Genomic DNA, 8791 nt, shown 5'->3' on the forward strand with positions numbered 1-8791 from the left:
GGAAAAATATCTGTTATTGAATCTGAGATCGAAGGCAGTCACCTCCTCCAGGAAGCCTGCTCCTTGGCCCCAACCTGCAGGAAAAGCTTCCTCTTCCATCCTCCCAGAGCCCTATGGTTTTGCCTGTTACATTATCTGGACCCAGCTGCCCTGGAGTGGAATAAACTGCAGTTGTGTCTGTCCTTCTTCCTGGGCTGTGAGCACCTGGAGGGCAGTGGCCACAGAGACATCAGGGGATGGAAAGGGTGAAAAGCGAGCCGTGCCTCATCCCAGCTTGGCCTGGGATCAACCCTCCTGCCTCTGACCTGTGCTCCAGGCCCCTGAATAAGGACCCTTCCTGCTCCTGTTGGGTCCTGCCAATTCCAGAAAGACCAATTCCAAAGCAGAGGAATCTATTTCAATTTTGTTTCAGAGTCCAATAGGGTAGCAGACCACTCTGGGTGAGTGTATTTGTCAGGGCTCTCCTAGGAACAGAGAACCAACAGGATGTGTATGGATGGAGAAAGTGAGAGGGAAAGGAAGAGTGAAAGAGAGATCTATTTTAAAGAATGGATTACGGGATTGTAGAGGCTTTGCAAATCCAAAATCTGCAGTCTATGTCATCAGGGTAGAGACTCAGGGAAGAGTTGCAGTTCGAGTCCAAAGTTGGTCTGCTGGCAGAATTCCCTCTCCTTCTGGGGAGGTCAGTCTTTTTCTATTAAGGGCTTCAGTTGGTTGGATGAGACCCACCCACATCATGGAGGTATTCTGCTTTACTCCAAGTCCACCAATTTAAATGTTAATCTCATTCAAAAACACCTTCACAGAAACATTCAGAATAATGTTTGACTAAATATCTGTGCACTGTGGCCTAACCAAGTTGACATAAAATTAACATTGCAGTCCACTCCTTATCAACTTGGCACCCATACACTTCACCTTAACCACACTTAATCTCCAAATAAAGACAATAATAAGGTCATAATTCCACCTAACATGATCCACTATCTTGTGTGCAACTGAAAATGCACTAACCGTTTCCCCAGAAGAGGAAGCAAAGTCCCTGTGATGTTTACTCTTCTTGATATCCCATAACTTAAATAATAGGATATAAAGTTAACAATACTACAATATACCCTATATGATATAAAGTCAAAACATCTTATGTTACATGATAAGGGGATACAAGAGGAAAGAAAACAAAGATATCACGCGCGCGCGCGCACACACACACACACACACACACACACCCCAAAATAAGGAAGACATACTCATGATAATTACAATCCTTGTTTCTATAACTGGTTACGTGGTTGTCACTGGTATTTATAATTACCTTTTCCCACTGCCCATTCCATATTCCCTTTGCCCTCAGCTGGTCATGGTTCTTTACCTGGTGGGGTGACCCAAACCTTCATTCATGAAGGGTCTATGTCAGTAGTAGTTCTACCTAAATTTGGTGGTTGTAATTTTTCATTGACTTTGATCACCAGAGCATGGTAATACTACGAGACAACCTAAGGGAGCTCCTGCATTCCAGATATACTCCTCCTTACAGCCATTGTGATGTTCAAGGGGAATGTTTTGGCACCATCTTCTTGCAGCTGAGCCTGTCTAAAGCCACTGGGTCATTTGAAATTTTTCTCAGGTCCTCATTCTGCATCATACTTAGGGCACTCTCTGGATATTTCTCATTCTGTTTAGGCCAGTTATTGTGCTCATTTATGCCCACACATACCTGGCAGGGGGAGCTCAAGATGAAGTTGGTTGGAGCTAACCTTTGACATCATTTTTTCTTATGTGTCATAAAGCAGCGGCACCTACCCTTGACCCTCAGCTTGTCAGGGGACCAAACTCACAGACATTTTAAGCTTAAAACAAACAGTTACAAAGCTGAACTTTGCCTCAATGACAAACACACAAGCACTCCTAATATTGTATTCTATTATTAGTTTGCTTTGTTTATCATGTGAGTGTGAGACTATCCCTTCCCAGCTAAAGGCAAGCATTGAAATAATACACATAAAGCCTGGAAGAAGTCTCCAGGGGTGTCTCTTATATCTTATCAACTGAAAATTAAGAGAATTCCAGGTGTATCTGGCTTATAACTTGCTTGGAGAGGATCCTGTGTGCTGATAGTGCGAGGGAGCCTTGCTACACACACCCGCAGACTGCAGACCAGCTAAGGTGAGAGAATGCTGAATGTGAGAACTATAAGCAGAAGGGAAACCTTCATCAAGGCTTAGGAAGTGGCTGGTGTGAAGGGAGGGTGTTGGTGGGGAGCAAATAGGCCTTTGGCAACCCAAAACAGAGAGGCAGCAGCTTTACAATTCAGTTTCCCCTTTGAAATAGTAGGGTCTGTCCCTGGTAGGAATTAAGCAGAAAATATAAATAATACACTTCATTGCAAAAATAACCAAAATATGCATCTAAATAAGCACATGGTTTTGTATCCTGGTTTTAAAAACAGTTTATTGTAATATCTTAAATATTCTTTGAAATAATAGAATTTGAAGTTCAGAAAATTAAATCAGATTGAAGGGTTAAGAATCTTTCTCATATTTTTGTCTTTCAAAGTTTATATGAATTAGAGCCTAGAATTACTTTTCCTAATTGAAGGCATCAGATCTGGGCATCTGTAGTTGTCCTCAGTCAAAGAAGTTTCCATGTAACAAAGTAATTCCAGCTTCTGTTAGATTACTTACAGAAGTAATATGTATTACAGAAGTAATATATAACCCAACTAACTAGTTATACAAATATTCTGTACACCAAATAGCCTTATAAATGGGGACTTTCATCCTTTTGTTCCAAAGCAAGAACCTTAGGACAGTTGGTGGTGTGCTTTAAAAAGTCTTTGTAGTAGGATAGATGTGGGTGGGATCTGTCTCTGCCTGTATCGCTGTGGGCAAGTTACTTGTCCTCTCTAAGCTTCAACTTCCTCAGCTGCAAAATGAGGATAATCTTGGGCTACTTTTAGCACTGTTGCAGAGACTAAGTGAAATAATGTACACAAGGCACTTGACATGAGTCTGGTACACAGCGATCAGTCACTCACCAACTGCCAAGTTGTATTTCTGAAGACAGGGACCTGCACTAGGTTATCATTGCGTTCCAAGAACAAAGCACAATGCCTGGGGTGTAATAAGGGCTCAATCCATGTAAATAGAAGGAAGGAAGGAGGTTTTATGGGTTGCTGTAACTTGGGGTGGGATGGACAGAGGTGGGGACACAGTTGTTTTTTATCTCTTCATACTCTTTTCAAAGATCCCAATTTGAGGTAATTTTGCTTAAATTTAAGAACTTTGCTTAAATTTACAGTGTATAATCCCCAACTCTGTGCCTTAAAATAAACAGTTATGTTAATTAAATCTGTTAGAGTCAAGAGACAGAAAGGGGCGGGGCTGTGGGTGCCAATACCCCCTTTTTTTTCCCTTAAGGTCCCAGCACTTGTTTTCCTTGCTCATTTACTGCAGGGAAAACGTTGGGCCTCCAGTTCTAATTTATCAGCAGAATTCAGTATTACAGTCATGTTATGATTAAGGGCTCTTTTCAGCACACTAGATTCTGAGCACTACAGCTTTGTTTTAGAACACATTGGGCTTTTTCTTTCCTTCACTGTCAATTATAGAAAAAGCCACTTACTACTTCTAACATTCTGCTGGCTAAGGGTAAGTTTTCTAGCCAATAAAAAACATTTTTTTTAAGAATATTCAATTACATCAAGACAAACAGAACAACCTGTGGCTTTGGATCGTAGATGGTGTTTTTATTCTCTATCCCCCAGCAGAACTGAGCACAGAGCGCTGCACGCGTGGGTGGGCTCCTGGACAGGATTTCACCTGCACCATCTGGCATTTAGCACTTAACACTGAGGGTGGAGAAGACCAGGGGCATTCAGAGATGGGGCAGGTCCAGATCTAGCACAGGATGGCTGGGGCCTAGGAGGAGGAGGTAATGACCAGCTTGAGCTGGCACTCAAGGCGGGTGTGAGCTGGGAGGCAATTAGGAGCTAACACAGGGGCAGGAGCAGATACTGTGGCTTTCAGGGCAGGGGATCTTCTGAGGGTGTCTCACCCCAATGGAGTCATTCAGGAGGCTACCGCTTAAAAATCCCGTCCTGAACCCCCACCAGAACTCCCACGACACTGTCATGTCTCTCTTTTAGAAGACTTATAGGACTTCTAATGGTTCATTTAGTTTATGCACATGTCTCATTTCCCTCCTTGAAGGCAGGGAATAAGGGCTCTTTCCCTCCAAACCTAGTTTGGTAATTTGCAACAGCACCCTCTTGGTGTTGAAATGAGATGAAATGTGCTAAGTATTGCAGAGGAAATGCTTTTATAGGGGGGTAAGGAGGTGAGTAGGAAGGAGACAGAATCTTGGTAAAAGCTGTGTTGGGAGTGACTTGGGTCCCGCACAGTTTCTGCTTCCATGTTTAGCCCCAGAGCTGTTTTTCCAGTTTCCAAGTCAGCAGCCAGGACCTTGGAAGGAGGGGAGAGGTTTAAGGTGGAGCTGAGAATGACTTTGTTGGCCTCTCAACTAGTCTAGCTCAGTTGGCCCTATTGGATGCATCCTGCCTGTCTCTGAGAGTTTATTAGTGATCCCCTGGAGGGCAGGGCAACTGGGAAACAAAAGGAGCAAAACCTCTAATTGAACAAATCAATTGTTAGCAGTCTTGGGAAAGATCTGGTGAGAACCAGGCCTGGAAGGTGGGTCAAGATGCCTCTTTTGGGCTAACTATTGGCTTAATCTTGTCCCCTCCCCCCCAAAACAAACAAACAAACAAAACGAAAAACAGTCTGAGCAAGGACTCTGTGTGTACAAGTAGTTTATTTTGTGAGTGAATCCCAAGGAACGGGAGTGAAGGACTAGGAAGAGTCAAGCAAGCAAGGAGGGAAAGAGGCAATTCAAGGGTGCAATATTGAGTTGATCCAGTTGGGCACAACTATGGGCAACCAAGGCTTTGATATCTTAGGAGCTGTATAGAATGCACCTTGGAATTGCCCACCATTAGAATGGAAAAGAGAGCATTTCTCCACCAGCTCCTGTCTGTCTTAGTCAAAGGTTGTCCCATAAGGTGTTTGTTCCTTTACACTTCCAGGTTTATGCACATGTCAGAATGTCAGTGGGTTTCTGTATGGGGTCCCAGACTGCAATGGCAGAGAAGCCCTGAGGCAGCAAGATACCAGGTGCAGCTGAGGCAAGATGCTCTTGGGTTGTGCCTGCGTGCAGCTGGTTGTCACCGCATAGCTGGTGTAAAAAGATGGGCTGGGAAGATGCGGGGTCAGCCACAGGAGGAGTCTGATATAACCTCAGACAGGTCAGGCATTTCTGTTCCTGTCTTCCATAAACAGAACTATGTTTCCATTTAATTCTCAGTCCAAAGTTAGGATCTATGGTTTTCCTAGGTGGAAATCTTATTTTAATTAACTGCTTTTCCGGGAATGCATAATCCTCAAAGTGTAACATGGTGATCCACTGTAGCAATTTATTGTTATGGCTGTGGGATGATATGCATGTAGAGTGACTTCTCTGGAACACAGCACTGACGCGAGTACTCTGGCTTGAGTCTGTGTGAAATGGGTACAGAAAACCAAGCGCATCCTCCCTTCATGATTCTTTCACTCTTCAATGCTCTATGGGCTAGGAGCTGGGGATAAGGAAGACACAGTCTTAGCCTCAATAAGTTCATGGAACTGAGCTGGCAGGTTTCTTTAAAGCCCCACCAGGCTAGTACCTCTCTCCCATTTTCATTTGCCTGGTCCATTTTCAATCAGTCCCTTTCTGTAATTTGACCTAAACATAGTTCTGCCACTAATTTGCGGGAATAGTTTCCTTCTCTTCTTAGTCTATTTATTATTCTAGAAACGGCGGGGGCAGCCTGACCTGTATCAGACTGTCCTCTGATATTCTATTGGAACATCAATAAATGTGCTATTGGGAAGCTGTGCTATTCAATTATTTTTAAAGACGCCTAGGCGCAAATTTTTAAATACATTTCACCTGCTCAAAAAACAAACTTAAAAACTAACCGACCAACCCTGGTGAGCTCAAGACAGCAAATATGCATAGGACCTGGAACGAACCTCGTCCTTATCAGGGTTTCCTCACTTCCTGAAGCTGCACCTTCTTCCCCCGCTTCTTTCTGCGCCGGCTTTAGGGCGGAGATGGACAGGCGGCAGGGGGAGCCTAGCGACGACAGGCAGCTGGGCGCCTAAAGATTGAGGGGCACCCTCTGCCGGAGCAGGACCCGGCCAGTTGCTCCAGCGCCAAGGAAGTGGCGCGATAGCGCTCCCCGCCCCGGCGACGTCTGCCGTCGAGCCCCGCCCGTCCTGTCCAGCCCGAATACCGGCACCCAAGGTGTCTAGGCGCATCCGGTAGCTGAGGCCGTGGGAGTGCGAAGAGGCCGTGTGGTAGAGGGGTTTCGTGGAGAAAACGGCGGCAGTGCCCCCACTCGGTCTGCCAATCCAGGAGCGCCGGTACTTGTAAAGCGCCGGATTAAGGCGAGCGTGCCAGCTGAGCCCTCTGCAGCCGGGGCCCCCTGACCGTTTGTTTTGGGGTAAGCGGAGGGGTGCTCATCTCTACAGCTGGGGTGGGATGCGCCGGCGCCCTCTGCTCAGTTTGGTTTGGTCTTGCGCGGCCCTTTAGCCGGGTCGCCCGGGTGCGGGTGGGAAACGGGGCACAGAGTCCGGCAGGACGGGCCCTGCGGCCGCGGCGGAGTAAAGGTGGGAAGATGAATTGATCCCGCCCAGACCTATTCTCAGCGGTAGATGGACCTCACCCGCCGCCCGCCCTGGCCTTGTGCCCGCGCTGTGGGAGCCCGGCCTGGCGTTTATTATTCGGAATAAGGTGTTCTGCAGGAGGAGGCCCAGGTTGAACACGCGGCCCTGAGGCTCCCAGGTACAAACCTCCGGACTCATCCTTCCCTGCTGCGACATTTTACAGAAGGGGACCCTGGCCCCAAGAGGAGAAGGAACAGGCCCAAAGTCACACTGTAGTCAGGGGCCCAAGCCTGGACCGAAGCCAATAGTCCTGCCTTGCAGCCCCGGGCTCTTGGGCATTGCTCCCTTCTCCACCGTATCTCCTCTGTTCTGTCCGGCACCCGTCCTCATGCTCCCATGTCCTCCAGGAGGCTCTATTCTCGCGGATTTGGGGAGTACTCCCTCCCCTCCTGCTGCTGCGCCCTCCGGAAAGATGCTGGACAGCGGTCAGCCGCCGGTCCAGCTGCCTTGAGCACTAGCCGGACCGGCAGCAGGACAGGATGGGAAGGAGGACCGGGCAAGGTGAAGGCGCCGCAGGGGGGAGCCTGGGTATGCTGGGGTGGTGATGGTGGGCCCGGGTCGGCCACGGCCGGGAGTCAAGGGGGCGCCCCAGCGCTAGGACAGTGGCGCTTTGTCTGGGTGCCGCCTCAGCCAATGGGAGCGCGGCTCAGGCCGAGCCCCCGCGGCTCCCAGCCTCTGGCTGGCGGGAAGGGAACACGGCCTTGAGATTGGCTGCGCCGCACGACGTGCCGCGCCGGCGCCTGCGCGTCTTGGGCGGGCGGCTGTTTTCTAGCTTGTCTGATGGAGAGGGCCTGAGACCCCGGGGTTCCGCCGGTCTGGGCGCCTTGGTTGACCGTCCCCCTGGCGGTCGCCTCGGAGCCGCGCTTTGCTCGGGGCGGGTTTGTCGCTGCGCGCGTCGTTGAGCTCGGCGCGTTTTTTCCCATCCAGTTAGCCAAAATCTGAAAATAGTTGATGCAGAGTCACCATCTAACCGTGCGAGCGGGTGCAGGGCATATATTTCATTGTGGAGGGCCGCCTGCAAGCCTCCTGCTGCCGGAATCCTTTATGACCCAGCAAATGTCCTACTTTCTAGGACATTTGGAGCTGGGCCTTGCACAGGGCATATACCCCTGGCAGGCGAGGAAGCTGACCTTTCGAATGTGTGTGGCTTTCATATTCTTCCTCAAAACACGTTTACTGAGCGTCTGCTTCCTGTCAGGCACCAGAGTAGATATTTGGGGGAAGCTGAAAGTCAATGATTCAACACGTGGGCCCTATCTATGGGGGGGCTCAAGGTCCAGGTAGGGATTGGTGGTTAGGTGAGGGCTGTAAACAGAAATGCCTCTAATACTCCCCTTCCTAGATAAGTGATATTATAGAGGCAAAGAAGGAAAGAATGAAATGGGAATGCAGGGAGAGATTGATTTTTTAAATTAATTTTATTTATTTTTTTAATTTGTCAATTACAGTTGACGTTCAATATTATTTTATATTACTTTCAGGTATACAGCAGAATGGTTAAACATTTAATTTACAAAGTGATCCCCGGGATGAGGCCAGCACCCACCTAGCACTACATATAGTTATTATATTATTATTGACTGTATTACCTATGCTGTACTTTACATCCCTGTGACTATTTTGTAACTACCAATCTGTATTTCCTAATCCCCTCCCCTTTTTTCACCCAGTCCCCTAACCCCCATCAGTTTGTTCTCTGTATCTATGAGTCTGTTACTGTTTTGTTTGTTCATGCACTCTGTTCTTTAGATTTCACATTAAGTGAGATCATATGGCATGTGTCTTTCTCTGTCTGACTTATTTCACTTAGCATAATACTATCTAGGTCGATCCCTGTTGCAAATTGTAAGGTTTCGTTCTTTTTTTTTTTTTGAAAAATTAAAATTTTAATAAAACTGGTTAAAGATTTCAAGCAATTCACAGAAAAAAAAAATCATCACAGGTTTTACTACCCAGATATCATTGTTATTTGTATTAGGTGAATACCACTTCAGAATTTGCTATATATGTGGAATAAACAGCAGCTG

At 47.1% G+C, this 8791-nt stretch overlaps 1 protein-coding gene across 3 annotated transcripts in view; it reads left to right on the top strand.

Moving 5' to 3' along the window:
- Positions 1–1958: 1958 nt before the first annotated feature.
- The window catches only part of BDH1 (3-hydroxybutyrate dehydrogenase 1), a 43384-nt gene continuing 36551 nt past the window's right edge, over positions 1959–8791 (top strand). The window contains exon 1 of one of the 3 annotated variants that reach the window (XM_019651422.1): positions 1959–2166. The gene's annotated coding sequence lies outside the window, so the exon portion shown is untranslated. The other 2 variants (XM_019651431.1, XM_019651442.1) reach the window with 2 other exon arrangements.

The sequence above is a fragment of the Hipposideros armiger genome, unplaced genomic scaffold (assembly GCF_001890085.2).
Source record: "Hipposideros armiger isolate ML-2016 unplaced genomic scaffold, ASM189008v1 scaffold_8, whole genome shotgun sequence".
NCBI classification, from domain to species: Eukaryota; Metazoa; Chordata; class Mammalia; order Chiroptera; family Hipposideridae; genus Hipposideros; species Hipposideros armiger.